This window comes from Heliangelus exortis, chromosome 13 (genome assembly GCF_036169615.1).
Source record: "Heliangelus exortis chromosome 13, bHelExo1.hap1, whole genome shotgun sequence".
NCBI lineage: Eukaryota > Metazoa > Chordata > Aves > Apodiformes > Trochilidae > Heliangelus > Heliangelus exortis.
In genome coordinates, this window is record NC_092434.1 from 17,506,341 (window position 1) to 17,528,581 (window position 22,241).

Genomic DNA, 22,241 nt, shown 5'->3' on the forward strand with positions numbered 1-22,241 from the left:
TAACATTAATCTGCATTTCAATGTTTTTATTACTGGGTCTTGAGAATAACTGGATTATTTGTTCCCATTTTCTAACTGTAATTCCACTTCACTTGAAATTAATCCTGTTCTTCATGCCCACAACACTCATTCCCAGACAGTTTCCAACCCCCACACCTCCATCCCAGTCTTACAGCTCCCCCAACTACCCCCTAGCCCAGAAATAAGGCACTTCCACAGTCCCAAGGCTCCATTTTCCCTACAGCCTGCAGGGATCAGCCTGCCAGAGTAGGAGGAAAAGGGCAGAACTAAGAAATCAGCCCCATCTCCCTGTAAAGGCAGGAAAAAACAGCAGCCAGGACACAGCACGCCTCCAGCCCCCCAATTCCTGTCTGGTGGGGAGAGATTTCCCTCTTTCCCCACCTTCAGACAGCCCTCTACCCAGCCCAGAAACATAATGAAGGATTGAAATCACCTCTCTGCTTCAGGTTGGGGGCACAGGTAGCTCTGGCACCTCAGCTTTAGGGTTCAGAGCAAGAATGCCCAGAGCCTGGGCTGAGGAACAAGCTGTGCCCAGACACCACAGGTAACACCACCTGGAAAAGCAATGAAGAAATAAGTCCAGGGCTGGAGCAGAAATTCCTGATGTGCCTCAGGAAAAGCAGATATTTCAGAGCAGGGTGTCAAGCTGAAGATCACCAAGGACACCCAAGCTGCAGCCTCCTCCTCAAAGCTCCCTTTGCTCCAGTATCTACAGCCAAGCTGGAAGTTTCTACCCTCACTGCAAGCTGCATGGCAGTTTTAGAACCCATTAAAAAGCCTTCTACCTGCTCTCAGATCAGGTATATCAGGGCACAAGAGGTCTCAAGTTGTGCCAGGGGAGGTTTAGGTTGGACATTAGAAAGAATTTCTTGCTGGAGAGGGTGCTCAGCCATTGGAATGGGCTGCCCAGGGAAGGGGTGGATTCTCCATCCCTGGAGATATTTCAAAAGAGCCTGGATGTGGCACTCAGTGCCATGGGCTGGGAACCACGGGGGGAGTGGAGCAAGGGTTGGACTTGATGAGCTCTGAGGTCCCTTCCAACCCAGCCCATTCTAGGATTCTATATAGTCAGATCTTACCCAAGTACCACACAGCTGCTGCATCCCCCCTGCCCAGACTGCCAGACACTACCTTAGACACAGAGGATCTGGGAGAAGTCCCTTGGGGTACCTGCCCTGCTCCCTGAGGGCTGCCTGGGGGCTGTTAACAGGTCCTGCCCAGGGAGCTGTTGGTGTGACCCTGCTGCCAACAGCACAGCAGTAACTGTCACGGGGCTCCTGGGAGACCAGGGGGACCTGGAAGGCAACTGACAAAGTCCCAGAGGACTTTGGGATGGGGCTGCCCCCAGCTCCTCAGCTGTCACAGCCTTCCCAGGCAGAGCAGGAGGATCTGAGCAGGTTCTCAAGGAAGGAGTTCAGAGTTTGGCATAAGTCTGCTGCTTAACTCCTCCTGCTCTGCTGCAGGGAGACACTGAATCTGATGCCATCCTATAATCTCAGGTTGGAAGGGACCTCAGGGATCATCTGGTCCAACCCTTCAGATATTATTGTTTATCTGAGATGTCCCAACACCCCATGGAGCTGAGACTTCCAACTTTTCCAAGTGGGGGAATCCACCCCTTCCCCTGGGAGACCATTCCAGGGTCTGACTGTCCTCAGGGTGAAAAATTTCCCTCTTGTGTTGAGTCAGAATCTCCCCAGGAGCACCTTGTGCCCATTGCCCCTCATCCTGTCCATGGGACTCCTTGTAAACAGGGAGTCTCCATCTGCTTTGGAGCTGCCCTTTAGGTGCTGGAACATCATAACAAGCCTTCTCAAGCTGAACAAACCCAATTTTCTCAGCCTCTCCTCACAGGGCAAGTGCTCCAGTCTGCTCTCAGTCCACTGCACTGAGTAGGCTCACAGGATGTTGCAAGAAGCTTCTCATCCTGTAAGCAGCATGATAGGAAAAGCCCACTAACCCATGAAAAAAGGGATGGTTTACCACCTCAGCCAAGAGAATAGATGCATGTCCAAGCATCTGTGGGTCTGGGGTTTCTTCAGCTCTAGGCTGGAGTGGAGACTGTGCTTTCCACCTCCAGCTTTCTCAGTATCATACTTGGTCAATGTGGTCCCTGCTAGGGCAGTCTGAAATGCCACTGGACTGCCCTGGTGAAGTTAAAAGCCTTGCAAATTGCTGCAGTCCATCTCTTGCTTAAACATCTCCCTCTGCAGTGAATGATTGCAGCATTATTGGAAAGAAGGCCTTGGAGTAGCATTTGTTCCTGTTCCATGAGAGAAATTAATCTAGACACTGCAGACCAGCTGATCATTTCTTTAAGGAGGAAAGAAAAAGTTCCCACTCTGACTTACAAAGCAAGAATTTGATTTTTCTTTTGCTCACCCAGGGAGGGCTCCAACCACACCAATGCAAAAGAGAGCAGGCAAAAAGCACTGTGGGGCTGCAACTCTGCCTTTGGGGGTGTCCTTTGTTGGTGAAAACCCACCAGATGAGCCTGTTCCAACTAACTGTGCAAGCAAACAGCACCCAAGCACACCCAGCTTGCAAGAACACCTCATCTGCCAGGGAGCTTCACACCTTTGCAGCACAGCAGATGCTATAAACAAGAGCTCCTCACAGACTCATGGCCACAGGCAAACCAAATCCTCACATCTGGGAGCAAGGAAACCTCAGTTTGAAAACCAACATTGGTTATTTGGGGGTTAGAAATCCAGCCAGAGAGAATCTGAGGCCTGAAAACAAAATGGCTCTGCAGCCACTCTGTAGAAATCCACTCCAAAACATCTCCCCGGCCACAAATAAGTGAAAACTGGAGAGCACAAGGAAAGAAGTCTCAGATGTGACACCCTTGTGTGCCCGAGGCACCCAGACACAAGTGCTGTAAGGAAAGGGACCTGGATGGTGGGAGATGCTTCCTGTCTCAGCAGGCAGAACTTGGAGACATGTGGCAAGGTGAGACTCATGAAGTCTCTCATGTTTGGTGTGAGATGCACCCACAGAGCTGCCACCTTGTGCTCCTTCCCCACAGCTCCCATGCCTTAGAAACAACATTAGAACCTCACCTGGTGAGGAGAGAAGTGATTCCCACCTGCTGCAAGCAAACAGAACATCTAGAGCCCAGTTACATGCCCAGAGGAAGTGCCAGAGAAACCTTGGGTACTCAGCAAGGCAAACTGCTGGCTGCAAAGTATTTTCATGGAACTGTGTGGCAGAAGTGACACAAAACCCATGCAAGGCCCTCAGTACCCTGATGCTGGGACCTCAGACTGCTCCCAGCAACCTCAACACCCCTGTTCCTGTGCTTGGTTCCTGCCACTGAACTCACCATCTACTTTTCCAGCCCAAAACCTTCCTGCCCTCCCAGAGAGATGGAGGGGACCAAAGCCATTCTTCAGTTCTGCTTGCCAGCCCAGACAAGGTCACCTCCACATCTCCTGGCACTGCTGCATGGAGAAAGACAGTGACAAAAAGCCTGACCTGGGGGCTAAAACCTAGGATGCTGAGGGCTAAGGAAAAGCCTTGCCTGGGGGCTCTGCTCCCTGGATTACCAGGGCTTTTAGCTAATGACTATTTAACATGTAACAGATAAGCTATCACCAGAGGGAAAAAAAAAATACCATAGACCTAGATCACCTTCAAAATAAAGGAAAAATATTTGATTCCTCACGTGGGCTCACAGCTCCTCCAGATTCCTTACTTCAGGCCAGCCAGGAAAAAGGGTCTGCACAGGATCACCCACTACCAGGTGAGTACCTCTGGCCATGAGCTACAGGAGAAGTCAAGAGAAACACCTTCATCTCTTCAGGGCAGAAATATTAACCTTCAAACAGCACCTGGCTCACCATACAGGCCAGAGCCATACAGCCAAATCATCTGCAGGCACAAGGCAGGGCTTCACACCAGCTCCATCGTGCCAGAACCTGGGAAACACAGAAGGCTCAACAGCACAAACACAGGCACTGAGGGGCCCTTCAGTGCCTGGCAGCTTGGCAGAAGCTGTGCTGAGGAACAAGTTGATGTGAGCACTTGGGTATGGCCCTAAAGCATCTAAATCCCTTTGCATATGTGTCCAACAGCAAAACTGAACAGCTCTCTGGAGATGCTGCGCTGAGAAAGACAGGAAATTAAGAATAAACAAAGCTCTTTATGGACATCAGGAAAAAAAAAACAAAACACCAAAACAGAGGTTTCACATCAAGACACAGCTTCATATCCATACAGAGCTTGTGGCCATGTGCCAGTGCCCTTATTTCAAGGGACCCCACTTCACTTGTGCTGAAGCAGCAGCCTCTGAGCTGGTCTGATACCAGGCAGTCACCCTCCACCCTGCAAGGCTGGGGATGGATCAGGACACAACTCCCAGCCCTGCCTGCACAGCCACAGGCTGGTGGCTGAACTTTGCTTCAGTATCCACAATTCATCCTCTAGGATGAATCCTTCCACAAAGATAAACTATCACTTTCTGGAAGTCCTTGGCTAGTTTGCCTTTCTGTTACACTTTGCTGGAAGAGTAAGAGAGGAGATCTGTTAATAGTGAGAATCAGAATGTTATTGAACCATTTTTGTTCAGCTAAATCATCCTGCTCCGTTCAGGCTTAAGTAGCAAGATCACATTTCTTGCCTAGAAATCACCTGCTTAGCATTAATTACCATAGAAACAGCATCTCCAGAAAGGCAGCTAAAGAAAAGCAAGACCAATCTCCAGACCACTAAGTGCCTGTGTGCCTCACCCAGGAAGCCTCACCTGTCACCTTTATACTCCAGGCCCTCTGTTTTATCATTTCAGTACTTTCATCCTGAAATTTACTGCAAAAGCTCTACCACAGCTGAGATAATTAACATATGCCTTCCTATTTCTTTTAATAAACTTCAAATCTCAACGGACTCAAAGGACCAAGCTGCCTTCCCAGGGCCTGCTGGAGATTCCCCAGCTCCACGTGCTGTAATTTACAACTGAGGCTCCTCCCTTAAGTATTTACAGTATAATACAGAAAATATTATTATTTTTCCTCTCCCAGCATCTGTTCTCTGCTGTCCTCCTGGCTTTGCAACTTGCATCAAGACTCCCTTTTTATTTACTCTTTTTCTGGCACCCAGACCACATTTGATTTTGGTCAGCGAGCGACTTTGGGGTGGAAAAGCAGAAACCAGAGGACTATTAAGGAATCCCCAGGTCAGGCCTCCAGCTGCCTCTCACCCAGCACAGGAACAGCCCCTGCGACAACCACATCCTGAAAATCCACCCTCCCCTAAAAAATCCTAAAAAAATACGCACCTTTCTTGGAGGGAAGGCAGGAGAAGGGAGCACAGCCTCTTGCCAAGAGCTGTTTGGGAAGGCTGAGGCTGCCCTGCCCCACACCCACCCCTGCCTCTCCCCCTCCTCACACCAGGGACTCTCCCAGCACCTCTCGGAAGAGCAGGGGGGCTTCCCCAGACCCCCCCAAACTCCCCAGCTCTCCCCTCAGCCTTTCCCTCCCGAGGCCAAGCACCCCGGGCACCGCCGCCCTCCATCCCAGAGCCGCCCTCCATCTTCTAGGCTGGGGAAGGGGAGGGGGACACAGCTCAGTCCCCTCAGCAGCGGGGTGGTCCCCAGCAGCCTTGCCCCACGCCCACCCCTGCCTCTCCCCCTCCTCACACCAGGGACTCTCCCAGCACCTCTCGGAAGGGCATGGGGGCTCCCCCAGGCCCCCCCAAAGTCCCCAGCTCTCCCCTCAGCCCTTCCCCTTCTGAGGCCGAGCATCCCGGGCACCGCCGCCCTCCATCCCAGATCCGCCCTCCATCTTCTAGGCTGGGGAAGGGGAGGGGGACACGGCCCCGTCCCCTCAGCAGCGGGGTGGTCCCCAGCAGCCCTGCCCCACACCCACCCCTGCCTCTCCCCCTCCTCACACCAGGGACTCTCTCAGCACCCCTCGGAAGGGCAGGGGGGCTTCCCCTGACCCCCCAGCTCTCCCCTCAGCCCTTCCCTCCCGAGGCTGAGCACCCCGGGCACCGCCGCCCTCCATCTTCCAGGCTGGGGAAGGGGAGGGGGACACGGCCCCGTCCCCTCAGCAGCGGGGTGGTCGCCAGCAGCCCCCACCTTGCCCTCTCCTCTCCGGGGGACGCCGAGTGACCGGATCCCCGCCGGTAGCTGGGCTGCGGCCCTCTCCTGAAGCCCCAACACAACCATGGCAACAGCGGGGACGGCGGGAGGGGAGGAGGCCGCCTCAGGACACCGCTCAGCACCCGCCTGGCCCCGCTGAGGTGGCGCGGTGCCTGCCCACAGCCCCCCGGGCGGGATCAGCCCTCGGAAGAACCAGGCGGGAAGGGGCAGCGAGCCAGCCCCCAGCACACCCGCACCTGCACCCCGAGCAGCGCGGCCCTGAGGAAAACGCCAGGCAAAGGCCGAGGTGTTGCGCGCAGGGCGGAGATGAAGCAAGGTGTGCGCAGGGAAACGGCACCTTGGAACAACCGAGGTGTCAAAGCAGCCTAAAAAAAAAAAACAAATAAAATTTAAAAAATTTTAAATTAGAAAAAAATTTTAAAATTTTGAAATGAAAAATGAAAAATTCTAAAAAATTGAAAGTAAACGTTGTTTTAAAAACTTAAATTAATTTTTTAATTTAAAAATTTAAAATAAACATTCGAAATTTAAAAAGTAAAAACTTTAAAATTTTAAAATGAAAAATTAAAAAAATTTAAAAGTACATTGTTTAAAATTTTTAAAATTTTTTAATTTATTTTTTTAATAAATTTTAATAAATTTTTTTAAAAATTTGAAAATTAAAAAGTAAAAAAATTTAAAAATAAAAATAAATAAAAATTTAAAGCATTAAAACATTAAAAATTAAAAACCTAAAAATTAAAAATTAAAGTATAAAAATTTAAAATTTTTTTAAATTGAAAAATTTAAAAAAATTGAAAATTAAAAAGTAAAAAATTTAAAAATTAAAAATAAATAAAAATTTAAAGCATTAAAACATTAAAAATTAAAAACCTAAAAATTAAAACTTAAAGTATAAAAATTTAAAATTTTTTAAAATTTTTAAAATAAAAATTTAAAAAATTAAAAATTAAAAACTAAATAATTTTAAAATTTAAATTTTAAAATAAAAATTTACAATTTAAAAGTTTTAAAATTAAAAATAATTAAAAATTTAAATTTAAAAAAGTTTTTAAATAAAAAAAAATTAAATTTAAAAAAAATTTAAAATTAAAAAAAAAAAAAAAAAAACAATAATAATAAAAATGTTCAACTCAGTCAAGCAGCAGAGGTGCCCGTGCTGCCCTCCAAAGGCACTCGGTGCTCTCCTCTCCCACTCTGAGGTAACTCCCAGCCTGTTCCAAGCACCCCCAGCACCCTCCTCATTCCTCAGGGAAGGGCCCAGCACACCCAGCTCTGAACACTGCACTGGGACCAGGCAGCCCCTCACGGAGGAGCTCCAGGAGAGGACAGGGGGAAATGGGTTAAAACTGGAAAAGGGGAGATTGAGGCTGGAATTCCTCCCCTGTGCTCAGCCCTGGGGAGGCCACAGCTTGAGTCCTGTGTCCAGTTCTGGGCCCCTCAGCTCAGGAAGGAGCTTGAGGTGCTGGAGCAGGTCCAGAGAAGAGCAAGGAGGCTGTGAAGGGATCCAGCACAAGTGCTGTGAGGAAGGGCTGAGGGAGCTGGGGGTGTTGAGGCTGGAGAAGAGGAGGCTCAGGGGAGACCTCATCACTCTCTCCAACTCCCTGAAAGGAGGTTGGAGCCAGGGGGGGGTTGGGCTCTTTTCCCAGGCAACTCTCAGCAAGACAAGAGGGCTTGGGATTAAGAATTTATTCCTAATATCCAACCTAAACCTCCCCTGGCAGAGCTGAGGCTCTGCCAGGGGAGGTTTAGGTTGGATATTAGGAAAGAATTCTTTGCAGAGAGGGTGATGAGGCATTGGAATGGGCTGCCCAGGGAAGGGGTGGATTCTCCATCCCTGGAGATATTTCAAAAGAGCCTGGATGTGGCACTCAGTGCCATGGGCTGGGAACCACGGGGGGAGTGGATCAAGGGTTGGACTTGATGAGCTCTGAGGTCCCTTCCAACCCAAATGGTTCTGGGTGATTCTGTGAAATTCTTCCCTGTGAGGGTGCTGAGCCCCTGGCCCAGGCTGCCCATGGAAGCTGTGGCTGCCCCATCCCTGGCAGTGTCCAAGTCCAGGTTGGATGGGGCTTGGAGCAACCTGGGCTGGTGGGAGGTGTCCCTGCCCATGCAGGGGTTGGGACTGGATGAGCTTTAAGGTCCCTTCCAACCCAAACCAGTCTGGGATTATACGACCTGGTGCTTTAGTGCAGGGTCTGCCAGAGGGCTAAGGGGGGAGGTCAGTGCTTACCAAGTTTTGCTGAAATCCCTCAAGTTCATTTCCAAGTCCAGAGATGTTTCTGCAACTAGGAAAACAGAACTGTTTGGGGTTTTTTTTCACCACAAGTAGAAAACTGATGTTGCATAAGATGGCCAACAAGAGCACTTCCCAATCAGATTTATCCAGGAGATTAATTCCTTTGTAGTGAGCACCACTGGTATTTTATTAAGATTCAGCTCAGTATACCTCCAAACTTGGGCAAGTACCACGGGACTGCAAAATGTGAAATAATTACCTAAACCCCCACAATCTATTCACCTTCCCCACACCCTCCTCTCAAACACAAAAAAGCTGCTAAATAACAAGCCCTGAGAAGGCCCGGAGTCCTTAACGCTGGAGACTGAGTGCCCCGTGGCCCTGGGTGACAGCAAACCTTGAGGCAAAGCTCACCCCGTGCCACAGGAAAGGCTCATGTCTGATTCTCAGCATTCAGCCACGAACGAGCAACAAAATACAAATGTATGCACTAAAAAAGTCACCCTTGGGGACCTGCAGCACAAGCAGTGCCTGAGGCTCCTTCTCTCCCCACACCTTGACCTCAGAGCTGCCCAGTAGCCACAGCCCAGTTCATTTTTCCTTCCACACTGCTGGAGGTAAGGCAGTCATTAGCTGACAGAGGGAAACACAGGGCTCTCAGGGGAAGATCTTTCCTGCACTTCTTCTCAGCCACTGCTTTCCTTCCACCTGCCTCAGATCAGCAGGCAAAGGTCAGTTTATTCCCCAACTCCCTGAAAGGAGGTTGGAGCCAGGGGGGCGTTGGGCTCTTTTCCCAGGCAACTCTCAGCAAGACAAGAGGGCACAAGAGGTCTCAAGTTGTGCCAGGGGAGGTTTAGGTTGGACATTAGAAAGAGACACCCCAGCCTGGCCACCCCAATGTTTTCTTTATACAGGCTCTTGAAGATGTTGCACAAAGTTCAGGCAAGTTTAGTTTTTAATTTTTTTTTTTTTTTTTTTTTTTCACATGCCTTGATCCCCAGGTCTTTTTGTCTCCTGTTCCCACATCCCAACTCCCATACTTAAGTCACTTATTTCAACTCCAGGCAAATCTCCATCTCCTATTGCCAGACCTTGGGCTGAACATATCCAACTCCATATGCAACTCCACTGGCACACACAGGTTTCTCACTGTGGAAATTCCAAATTACAGCACTGAGGAGGTCACCAGGTGGTAAGAACCCCCCAAGAGAGTCTGCAGGAACTAATTGCAGCCACCCAGGCTAGAGAAGCACAGAACCCAGGAGGGCCCAGCTCTGCCCCTGGCTCCCTGCAGTGCCCATCACTACCAACCCTGCTTCCAGCTTGGAGGGAGGGAAACTCCCTTTGCCTTAAAAATCCGGAAAAATCCTGGGAGGCAGCAGGGAATAGCTGTGAAAGGAGACTTGCAGAGACTCTGGTGATGGAGCAGGCTTTGCAAAAAGCAGCTTTATTGGATTCTCTCAGCGTTTGCACACAAAGCCCCTTGGGAGGCTCCTGTGTTTTGCAAAACACAGGCATTCTGCCAGAGCTGCTTAATTTCTGGTGGCAGAGGGAGTGAACACTGCAGATTATTACATTTTTTTGGCTAACAGGGACTTGGAGGGATCAGAATACACTGGATTTCCAGAGAGGAGATGTCACTGCAGGTGTACCCTACCAGCCATACCTCTAGCACCCAAGGGGAGGTCACAGCCACCTTGTCCTGGAGCTTCTTCACCATAACCACAGCTCTTGATGGCTACAGAGAGCAGGCTGCCCTGCCAAGCTGCCAGTTTGCAGCAGCAACAGACCTGAAATTAAACCCCAGAAAGATGTACACACTTTGCAAACCAACAGGTGTGGTTCAGGATGCCCTGCAGGATGTGAGACACGATTGCCACCCCCTCCTGACCCAATCCTGGGCTTCCCCATGGCTGCAGGTAGAAAACTCATCAGAGAAACCATCCCCTTGATCAGGGTCCTTGCTGCCCAGCTTTAGTTAAGACAGGGAAGTGGAGGGAAGGCTCTTCCTCCAGGTTTTTTCTTAGGATGGGCCTTATCAGTTGAAAGGCAGCTTGCAAGGGGGCCACAAAATGAAGCAGAGAGCCACACTTTAAAAAAGGGGGCCCAGAAGCTGAAATGCCCATGGTGCCCACAGATGCTCAGCACCAGAGTCAGAGGAGGTGCAGGGTTTACAGAGCCACCCCCTCTTCATGCCTAAGGTTTTATAGCCACCTCTGCTCCCCCAGAGAGCAACAAACCTCTCTTCCCTTGCCAACACCCTTTCACCCTACGAGCTCACCTGGTTTTCTCCACAACATCCCACTGTCACCACTGGAGCCATCATGCCCAGTTCCTGCATGGCTCTCAGGTGCTGTCTGCATTCCTGTAAAATAACTGCACACATTTGGTGTCTTGCAGAGGATAAAGGCAAAGACAAGGCCTGCAATGAGAATCCAGAGAGAGGGCAGTCACAGGATGATCACAGGGATGCAGATGGGAGCATGTCTACCCCTGCTTTAGCCCATGAAGGAAAAATTCCAGTCCTTTGTTAAAAAAAAAAAAAAGGACTCTGACTGCCACACTCAATCATTTTAGGTATCATCAAAACATTTCCTACCAAATAACTGCAATGAGAGGTCACTTACTTAGCTACAACCTCGTGAAGTCACAATTGTCAAGTCCAAACTGGGCAGCCCATCATCCTCTTGAGTCCAAGAAATCCATTCATGTTTGTTTTCTTCTGAAAAAGAAGGAAAATAAAGTTGGCTCCTTTCAGCCACGTTTCCCCTGCTTTTCTCTGAGCAATGCAACCCCACGTTCCAGAGTAGGAAATTATTTGGGGGGGATTTTTATAGCACAGACCATGATGCACAGCCCTGGGTTTGCTTTCTTCCCCTTTCACCCCATGTTGGCAAACAGTTTTGTTTCCTCACTTTTTTGCTTAGTTTATATCTCACTTCCAAACACTGACCTTCTCTACTCCTTTTATAAATCAGGACAATATTTTGGAGACTCCTGTATTTTGGAGACTGAAATCTGCAGCCATGAAATCTGCAAAGAGCAAATTGTTTTCTCCCCAGTGCTTTTTAAAACAAAGTCCTTGGCCCCAACAACTGTAATGCCTCCTAGGATTTCTTTGTCCTTGGTACTATGAAACCATTTCATCCACCCCACTGGTTTTGTGTCAACACAGAATCAAATTTACAAGTCTCAAGAAGTTGATCCCAGCTCAAGGTTAGCAAGGCAGCAACCAGGAGACAACACTGCAGGAAGAAGGGGAAATTCTGGCTGGAGGTTCAGGTTGACCCAGGAGGCCACAGCCTCAACAAGAAAGCTGAGAGATGTCAAGGGCACTGATCACCTACACACTAACAGGATGGTTTGATAGTTGTTCTGGGGCTGACATTACCTTAATCCTTAGTCTTGGCCTCATGTTTCCTCCAAAACCTCCAAAGTTCCCATGATATCAATCCTAGAATCATAGAATCCTAGGGGTTGGAAGGGACCTGGAAAGATCATCTAGTCCAACCCCCCCTGCCAGAGCAGGGCCACCTAGAGTACATCCCCTAGGAACGTGTCCAGGTGGGTTTTGAATGTCTCCAGTGAAGGAGACTCCACAACCCCCCTGGGCAGCCTGTTCCAGGGCTCTGTCACCCTTACAGTAAAAAAATGTTTTCTGATATTCAACTTGAACCTCCTATGCTCCAATTTACACCCATTACCCCTTGTCCTATCACTGGTCACCACTGAGAAAAGCCTAACTCCATCTCCCTGACACTCACCCCTTACATATTTGAAAACATTGATGAGGTCACCCCTCAGTCTCCTTTTCTCCAAACTAAAGAGACCCAGCTCCCTCAGCCTTTCCTCATAAGGGAGATGCTCCACTCCCTTAATCATCTCAGTAGCTCTGTACTGGACTCTTTCAAGCACTTCCCTGTCCTTCTTGAACTGAGGGGCCCAGAACTGGACACAATACTCCAGGTGTGGCCTCACCAATGCAGAATAGAGGGGGAGGAGAACCTCTCTTGACCTACTAACCACCCCCTTTCTAATGCACCCCAGGATGCCATTGGCCTTCTTGGCCACAAGGGCACATTGCTGGCTCATGGGCATCTTCTTGTCTACCAGGACCCCCAGGTCTCTTTCACCTACACTGCTCTCCAGCAGCTCAGCCCCCAACCTATACTGGGACATCGTGTTGTTCTTCCCCAAATGCAAAACTCTACACTTCCCCTTGTTGAATATCAAGGATGGGAACAGACAGCAGCATGGTCACAGGGACAGAACACAGGGCACTTTCTCCTCCCTCTCCTCTTCTCCTTCCCTGGCTGAGTCTTGCCAGGGCTTTCTCCATCTCACCCAGTGCCATGGGACACCAGAGCCTGAGATCCAGGACCTCCTTCAGAGCCTGAGCACATAGCAGCACTCACACCCCAGCAACACCTGAGCATCAAAGGCAAGATCCTCCCATGGTCAGTCCCCAGGCCCACACTAAATGCCACCAGCAGTCTTCCCTCCAAGCTGAGAAGAAAAAAAAACCCAACCTCCTCATGCTCTAAACCTGGTCCATAAACAGCTTGCTCAGCATTTGCAGCTTCTGGCATCTACCTGACAGCTCCATTTGCAGTAGGAATGGTCTTGGTCTCCTTGGCTCTTGGCTGCACAGCAAAAGGGTGATCCACAGCCCCAGCAGGTCTACTGGATCTCCTGCAACTCCTGGTTCTGGGATTTGAAGCAGGGAAGAGGAAGATCAGACAAAACCCAACAGTTGTAAATCATAGAATCATAGAATGGGCTGAGTTGGAAGGGACCTCAGAGATCACCAAGTCCAACCCTTGATCCACTCCCCCCGTGGTTCCCAGCCCATGGCACTGAGTGCCACATCCAGGCTCTTTTGAAATATCTCCAGGGATGGAGAATCCACCCCTTCTCTGGGCAGCCCATTCCAATGGCTGATCACCCCCTCTGCAAAGAATTCTTTCCTAATATCCAACCTAAACCTCCCCTGGCAGAGCTTCAGCTCTGCCAGGGGAGGTTTAGGTTGGATATTAGGAAAAAATTCTTTAGTCCATGCCCTCTTGTCCCACTGATATCTGCCCAACCCCCCCTGGCTCCAACCTCCTTTCAGGGAGTTGGAGAGAGTGATGAGGTCTCCCCTGAGCCTCCTCTTCTCCAGCCTCAACACCCCCAGCTCCCTCAGCCTCTCCTCACAGGATCTGTGCTCGAGAAATGGGACACAGCAAAGGGACAAACCCAGCCAATGCCACAAAGTTCAACCTGAGGCCACAGGAGGCTCCAGGACATCAGAGCAGCTACAAAGCACCATTGCGTGCTTAAAAGCAGAGTCAGGAAAGGAGCTGCTGGTTTTATTTCTGCCTGTGAGGCACCAAAGGGCTGAGCTGCTCTCCCTGCTGCTGCCAGCCCAGCTCCCTGCAGCACCCAGAGCTGCCCAGGCTCTGCTGGGCAAGGGACTTCAAAACTGCAGCAAGCACCAAGGAAAAAAAAATGGGCTAAATGTGGCTTTACCTGCTTTGAGCAGTTTGCTTCCCAGGCTAAATAAAACCATGCACCAGGCAGAGCTGAGTTTGAACTCCAGCAAAACCCCCAAGCAACTGAGTTTGCTTAAGAAGGGACAACTGGATTGCCTTTTGCTTAGTCAAATATTTGATTGTATGGGTTTCTGAAAGGCTTTTGCTAAAAAGACTGCAAGTTTTTGTTAGAGAACAGCCACCGGGGCTGGAACCTCAGCCAGGGCTTTCTGATTTTTTAAACAGGGCAAACAGTGCATCCCTAAAGGATTCACTGCCCTGGAGGCACTGCCAGACCCTGCAGATTTTGTGATCTCTGTGCTGAATCCCAGCACATCCCATTTTGGCATCAAGGGCAGAGGGGCAGATTTTCATTTTCCACATAAAAATGGTCCAAGCTGAATAGCAAAACAAGCTCTTCAGCTTCATCCTTTGAATCCCTTCCCACATCCCAAAAAACACCACAATTCCAAGAGCCAGACACAAAACCAGCCCCAAAACATCTCCTGCAGATTCTCCTTGACAGGAACCTTTCTGCTCCTGAAAGCCCAGCTTTATTATGAACACATGGCTGCAGCAGCATGTTGGGAAAAAAAAACCTTGAAACACCAAGCAAGAAAGGAGCCCCTCATAAAATTAAAGAGGAGCTGATCAGAAAATATTATATAAGAATATTATAGCTCTGCCCAGGGATCACCAAAGGCCTGGAAGAATGAAGCTGTCAAACCACTAATATTTGAAATAACTGGAATTTTAGAAGACAAGACAACAGTAAGGTTATAAGGGGAAAAAAAAAAAAAAAAAAAAAAGGATATAAAATGAGAAGGTAGGCACTCCAGCAGGTCCAGAAGGTCCAGAAACAGCCACGATTGCATCTCTGCAGCCATCAGGACAAGCTGATCAGGACAGGGACCCAATGCAGAGCTGTCAGGCTCACTGCAGAGCTGTGGTTTCCCATTCCTGGGGCTGTTGCAGGAGCAGCTCAAGAGGATGCAGGTTTGATTGGAGCAGCTTTTCTCTGCCAGAGCTGAAAGCAAGGCCCCAAGTACCCCATTTGTGACTTCCTCTCACATTGAAAAGTCTTCCCAGTGCACTCCAGCACCTGATCTCATTAAAAGGGAAGAGAGGGAGCAGATGGAAACACAAAAAGAAGCTGTCAGCTGCCAACCACTGACCCCATTCCAACTCCAGCTCTCCCCACGGTGGCTGAAGCAGAGCTGGCTGCTCCTGGAAGGACAAGAGGCAAGGAAGGTTTCAGGTAGGCAATAAACAGCAGGAGATGAAACCTTGGTGAAAAAGAGCTCCTTTTTTCAGGAAGAAATTCATCTCCCATCAGGAAGGATGGGATATGGCAGGGCTCCTGTCCCTGCAGCCAGTGGGATGGCTCCCACAGCCACGATGTCTGCAGCCTTCCTGCCATGCCAGGCACCAGCAAACCCAGCACCAGCATCCCAGTACACAAGCTGGAAACCCTTGCACCTCACAGCCTGTGGTTCAGGTTTCCATGCACTCTAGGAAGCCCCAGAAAATCCAGGTGATGTCCTACAACCAAGAGAATGTACATATATCCACCACCCTTCCTTCCACCAGAAATCCACCTTCCTTCCAAGGTTTCTGCTCCACTCCTCTCCCCAGAGCAACTTTCTTGAACTCCACCACCAGAGACAGCTCAGCACAGGGACTCCCCAGGCAATGAGGCCACAGAAAAACCTTCCCCAGTCCCTTAACCAACCCAAAACCTTTTTCTTTTTTCTACAGATAGAAAAAAAAAAATCAAAATCACTCCCATGCCAGAGACAGCACATCAGATGGACCAAGGATGACACCAAAGGTTACAAATTTATATTCATCTATTTACAGCTCTGCCATGGACCAGGCAAAGTGTTTGATCTCACAGGAGTTTTGATCTCACAGGAACTTCCCCACCTGGGAGGTGAGCTCAGGAATGCTCCTTTGGAAAATGGCAAAGTCACAAGAGGTACCCAACAGCTCTCATCCCACCCAGTGCTGTCACCACTCTTGGCCTCTCCCTGAAATGAGCCCTTGTCTGGAATGTCTGAGCAGCTCTGGGGTTTTAGCAACACAGAGAATAAGTTAGTAGAAAAATTTCTTAGGAGAAAAAGTTATCTTTTATCAATCTAACTTAATAGGAACAAAAAGTGTTACTGAGAAATGTTATCCATACCCTCAGAGTCTGCTGGCTGGATCAATGTGTCTTCCAAACATGGACCTGCAGCAGTCCTGAAAGGCAGTGAGGAGAAAGCAGCTCAGCTGCCTGGAGAGCACTGAGATGCAGCTGGAACTGCACAGGAAAATGAAGGTATAAATTTATCAAGCACCAGCTCCAGCAGCTGCCTCTAAGCAGGGTCCTGCCCACAGAAGACTCAAGGCATCTTTGGGGTGCTTTGGGGTGAGATGGGCAGCACATCCCCCAGGTACAGCTGCCTGGCTCCTGCTTGGTCAGCCACCTGAGGAGCTTGGAGGGAGAGGAGGAGCACTGAGTGCCTTCAGCACCCTGTTTCTAAAGGAACACAGAACACAGCAAGCAAAAGTCTGCCCAAGCACCACGACTTTCTGAGCATCCATCACCTGAACATCTAAATTAGATCCAAGTATCTCCAGTTACTCTTCAACACAGCCTCAAGGAAGACACCTCCTTTGAACTCTGCCTCCCTGTAGCTCTCACCCTTTTTAATTAGGAACTTGATGCAAATTTCTCCCAGGCAGCTTCACAATAACTTGCTGGGCTGAAAGCAGAAAGATGGCTTTTGTTTAATTTTCCTACAGCTAGAAGACAGAAGTTTCCAGCTTTCTTGGAAACTATTTTTTTTTCCCCTTGGTCTCACCAGCACTGAGAATTCCTGTTACAAATGGTATCTCATTAAAGATCCATCTGGGACTAACCAAGTCTAACTAGATCAAACCTTCACAAGGAATAGCTGGCCTACAAGGGGAGCTGATGAATCTCCTCCTGGAGCAGCTGTGGGCAATTAGCCCACAATGTGACCAGTCAGAAAGCCAACTTCTGAATAACACTTCTCCATCAGCAGAAGCAGGGACAGCTTTGCAGGCTGCCAGCTGCTAGCAGAGCACAGCTCCCTTCCCAGACAGAGGCACCAGCTTAGCTGAAAAACCAACCTTCAGAGAGGGGATTTCAGCCTCTGCTGGCAGCTTTGGCCCCTGGGTTTGGTTCTGGTCCTCTTCATGGCTCAGGAATCCTGCCTGGCTGGGCACACCAGTCCCTCCCTGCCCCAAACCCTGGGGAGGGCAGATCAGACCCTTCCTCCTTCCAGGTTTGGTCTGGGTGATCCCTGCAGGTAAGGGCTGCTGCTTTTAGTCTTGCTGGCATGGACTGGGAAGCAGTTGGGAAGGACCACTCACTTGGGAAATCAGGATTTTTCCTAGCCAGGAATCGTTTGGAGGGAGCAGACAAACTGGCTGACATTTCCTGAGCTCTCCAGAAATGCCCATCATTAATCCTGCTCTTCTTGGCCCACACAGCTTGTCTCCCACAAAAGCTACAAGGGAGCACAAGCCCTGCACACATCCTGTCTCCTTGGGAATTAATCCCATGCTTGTTCTCCTCGACTTAACTGTGCCTTGGAGCCCACAGCAACATTTCAAGGTCTGGAAACACCTGGCAGGAAATGAAAACAAAGGTCAGGAATCAAGTGCAACCTCTCCTGGGGATGTATGGCCACAAGAAACCACCTCTCATTATGGTCATAATCCAGGTAATCCTGAAACAGCTGCTCTTGAAGAGAGAAGCAATAAACTCCCCAGCATATCCTTAGCAAAGCCCTGCACAGTGTCCTGGCAGAGCAGGGACAGCTGCCAGCACGGGCTTCCTGCTTCCCAAATTCCCCCCCTGACATCCCCACTTGCCCCAAATCTATGTACAGGTCCATCTGGCAACTTCACAGCAACAGCAGTTGTCTTTCCAGTAAAATAAATTCATCTAGGAGAGAAAAGACAGCTGGCATCTGCTGCCCAGCAGAGCTTGCAGACAGCAATATTGCTGTTTTTACATCTTTTATAATGCTTTTTTTTTTTTTTTTTCCCTCATACAGCAGATTGCACAGGTCACCAGTGAGAGCAGGCACAGAACCATGGAAAAAATGAGGTGGAAGAGACTTTGGATGTCTCTGGGCCAAGCCCTTCACACACAAAATGGACAATTTTAAAGTTAAAATAGATTGTGCATGGCTGAAGCATCCCCCAGGTTGGGAGCTCCTCACCTTCCTGGGTCACATAAACCTTCACCTGCCTTCAGGTCACCAGGTACACGTTTGTCACCAGGCTCCAGAAGGTTGTGGTGGGGTCCTGCAGGTCTTGTTCTGTGACTTAACCTCAGTACAACCTTTCCAACTCCTTGGCTTCTTGAAAAGAAGGAAAAATCTCCTGCTCTGGGTGGGTTTTGTTGAACTGATGGCTGGGACCAGAGTACCAACTGCTTCCTGGCAAAGAGGTTGTCTGCCTTGTGCATCCACAAGATCTGCAGCAGACCAATAACCCCATGGAAATAAAACCAATTGTCCTGGTCTGGTCCAGGATAAAGGGGATTTTCTGTCTTGGACTTTTGCTTTCAGCTCAGTCTCTTGTAAGCAGCTGCACTGCTGAAATTAACAGCAAGTTTCTCAGGCAGTGGCTGCTCCTGGGACTGATAACTCCATGGTTATAGTTACAGCCAGAGCCTGGTGTGCAGAGCCAGGGACACTGCTCAGCTCTGAGGAACATTTTGCCCTCCAGAAGGAGAAAAGGAGTAAAGAGGTCACACCTGGAACCCTCTTTTGGGGAGGAACAGACAAGATAAAATGACAAAAATTGAGCAGAGGATTCCATCCCATACACCTCCTCCTCAGGATAAAGTTGAGGCATCACAAGGGTCAAACCCCTTCCTGCTTCCCCTTCTTCCCCTCTCCCTGTTCCCTTCAGCATCCTGGGAGGATTCTGTCTGTTCCTCTGCCTGTGCTCCTGATCCATCCCAGCCTGGATCTGTGTGTTCCTGCCTCCAGCTCCCAACTGCTGCTGACCCCAGGATTCCAGCCTGGACTTTCCCAGGGCTGCCCTGCAGCCTCAGTGGGGATGTGAGAGTTATTGGGGGAGAGGGGAAGGAACCTGGGATCAATTTCCCTGTATATTTGTATAGATTTAGTAATTTTTCCTATTTATCATTCCTGTCCCATTAAAGCTGTGCAGTTCAGTTTCCAACCCATCAGTCTCTCTCCCTTATTCTCTCTCCTTCCTTTATCAGGGAGAGGAGGGGGATTAATAGGGGGCATCTGGCATTTGGTTTAATTAAACCCTGACACCAATTTTTTGTTTCCTACCATGGTCTCCTGCAATCCCAGAGCATCAGTTATCAAGGCACAGGCACCAGCACATTCCTCTGCACACAGGGTGCTGCCAGGAGCTGAGTTTCAAGATGGAAGAACCACCAAGACTTTCCAAAAAAAAAAAAAGCTGGTAAAAGAATAGTAAGTGACACTGCTTTAAGGAACTGCTAAAACTTCTACCTAGCAGCAGGAGGCAAAAAAAGGGGTTGGATTATCCAACCCATGACAAGCCCAGGCACCTGGCTCTAAAAAAGCTGCATCCAGCACATGGATTAAACAAAGTTTTACCACCATGCAAGTGGTGAGGCACAGGGGGCACCCCTGTGGCCAGTTCTATAGATGAGGAGTGAGATGTCTGCCAGAGCCTAAAGCCTGAGAGCAACAAGTGTTCTCCCAGAGTGAGAGTTTGCGCAGAGCAAAGGGGCTGGGGGAGATGCCAAAGGTTTGCCTGGGCTCAAGGGACAATTATTTGAATGAAAGAAATTACTGAATAGAGAAAAATATCACCTGGTGTGAAGTTCCTGCCTGAAATGGCTGGGAACATTCCTGGGGCAAGTGGATGCCTCATTTAAACTCTGTTTTTACCTAAAAATGTTGGACTAGATGATCCTTGAGGTCCCTTCTAGCCTGGCAATCTCTGATTCTATAAAAGGCTTCTTAATTCAGCCCTGTTCCTACTACAAGGTGAATGGGTACCACTTGCCTTTAAAGAGGCAAGAAATTGGGGCAGACCTCTACTTGCTCCAAGTAGAGAAGATACTCTGAGGAAAGTCAGAAGGAATAGTTTGATTTTTTTTTTTAATTTTTTAAATTTTTTTTTTGAGGGCTGTATATTGGGCTCTCTCTTTGTGCTCCTTCCTTTTCTTGAACCAACGAAGGTTTTGGGTGATTGTTGGGGCAGCTACACAGAAAGGGCACATCCCAGGCTCAGTCCTGGCTGCCTGTGTTAGAGAACTGATAAATTTGGGTCTCCAAAACCCCCCAGAGCTCTTGGCAGTGGTGGGAAGGGACTGACTGTGAAATACTGACACCAGCTGAACACAAACACAGCAAGTCAGAGATGGATGTCCAGACAGACACTGCTGACATCAACCACAAGGTTTCAGCCAGGTAACAGTAGAGAGAGGCCAAAAAAAAAAAAACCCAATAGAGAATGTGGTATATGGGCTGATGAAAAGGGAATTTGGGAAAGGGCTGCTGAAGCACCCAAGGCCCACAAAGAGGGAGGAGGAGGAAGTCAGGGCAGCTGGGAGTGAACCCAGCTCCTGGGCTAAGAAAAGCAGAGATAACACCAAGATCTGCTCAGCCAGTCTATGCCAAACACTCACTAAAACACTCCCTGTCTGTCCACGGGATGAATTATCTTTTCTATCAAGATGCAATCAGCAGCCCAGCTCTGGTTTGGCTGGGAGAGTCTTGCCTCTGATTGGGAACCTGGAAACCTCAGCTCAGCCCCTCAGAAGCTGCTGCTTGCAGGGAGATTGCTTCTCAGAGCCCAGCATATGAAATACACCAAGTATTCACAGCAAAAAGCCAGGCAAAGCTGGAGCAGGTGTCTGCCTGTCCATGCAGAGCACTTCAGCTGAAGGAAGAGAGGAAAGGATCACTCTTTCACTGGTCTCTTCAGATTAAAAGCAAGCAACTGCTCTCTGTCACTCATTTTCATACAGATTTAAAAGAGGGAAAGTGTTAATTTCTTGCTGGAATCAAGGCAAAATAACAGGGACTGGTCAGCTCCACACATCTGCACTTAGTTAGGATCACAGGGTTGGAAAGGACCTTAAAGCTCATCCAGTTCCAACCCCCCTGCATGGCCAGGGACACCTCCCTGATCAGGTTGCTCAGAGCCCTCTCCAGCCTGGCCTTAAAACCTTCTAAGAATGGGGCTTTGAGCAGCTCCTGCTCCAGGGTCTCACCCCCTTTCTGGTGAAGAACTTCTCATCTCCAAAAATCTGCAGGAGACAACTCATTCACTCAGCTTTGCCCAAACAAAGCTGGATCCTAATGACAAAAAGCAGCTGAAAGTCACTGTCTGAAGCCCCAGGACACAAAAAGCAGAGGTCTCAGGTCCTCATCAAGAGGGGCTGATCCACAGTGCCTCCTGTGTTCTGGGAGCTTGCAGCCCAACCACATCTTTGAGCAAGTCTGAAGCTTCCACTGCAACACCAGCCAAGCCTCACGTGTCTTGAAACACAGGGCTGGCTGAATTATTCACAGCCAGGGAATGAGGTAAGTGCAGTTTAACTCATTTGCCTGCTGAATACAGAGCACTTTTAAATCCCTCTGTATTTATCCAAATTGCCAGAGGTACTTTAACACTTGAGAGCCCCAAGATGCTAAACACTTGTTAAGAAAGTGATTTGAAATATACAAATCTGATTTCTTTCAGTGTTTAACTGTGAACAAACCACTCAGGCATCCTTGCTGCCAGGTCTTTTCAGGAGAGCTCCATCTTCCATGTGACATCTGCTTAAAACACTGAGCTGACTCAGCAGATCCTGTCCTGGAGGGACCCAGTCTGGAGCCTCTGTGCATCACTCAGCCTTCACTTATCTCTGCAAATTAAGGGCCAGAAGCAGGACAGAAACAGAACAATCCCCAAAGTGGCATAAACTGCTGGATTTTGAGACCTGGGATCCTCCTCTATATGTCCAAAGAAACCTGAGCTAAAGAATTGCTCCTTCAAATACCATGAATAATACAGGTAACCTGGTTTTCTCCTGGAGTTGCTCACCACAGATCTGTCTGCCAACCCCTGGACAGAAAAACCCCACACATCCTAATTAAAGACAACATGTAAAAGCCCAAAGCAACAAAAGTAGAGATCCATTTGGCAAGTCACAAAAATAAAGAATCTTTTGGTACAGTTCTTTGAAGGTAAAAGTCCTCTCAGAGCACTCCAGGCTCCCCAAACCCAGCTTTCTGGGAGCTGCACTAAGCTCATTTTAGGGAAAAAAGATGAAAACTTTCCCTAACTCCATCAGGAGACTTCCAGGAACTCTCCCACCCCAGGGAGAATTCTTTCCACCAGG

General features: G+C 48.9%; 1 protein-coding gene and 1 long non-coding RNA gene across 2 annotated transcripts in view; both read right to left on the reverse strand.

Moving 5' to 3' along the window:
• The window catches only part of HYDIN (HYDIN axonemal central pair apparatus protein), a 164,802-nt gene extending 163,535 nt beyond the window's left edge, over positions 1 to 1,267 (reverse strand). Inside the window, exons 1-2 of the mRNA XM_071757067.1 lie at positions 1,153 to 1,267; positions 455 to 575 (exon numbers count right to left, since the gene is read on the reverse strand). The gene's annotated coding sequence lies outside the window, so the exon portion shown is untranslated. The remainder of the gene's footprint in view (positions 1 to 454; positions 576 to 1,152) is intronic.
• Positions 1,268 to 9,815: 8,548 nt separating this feature from the next.
• LOC139801877 (uncharacterized) lies at positions 9,816 to 11,138 on the reverse strand. The gene is made up of 3 exons (XR_011728376.1): positions 10,988 to 11,138; positions 10,642 to 10,782; positions 9,816 to 10,150 (listed from the first exon to the last, which is right to left on the reverse strand). It is a non-coding gene; the product is annotated as an uncharacterized lncRNA (long non-coding RNA).
• Between the last annotated feature and the right edge of the window lie 11,103 nt (positions 11,139 to 22,241).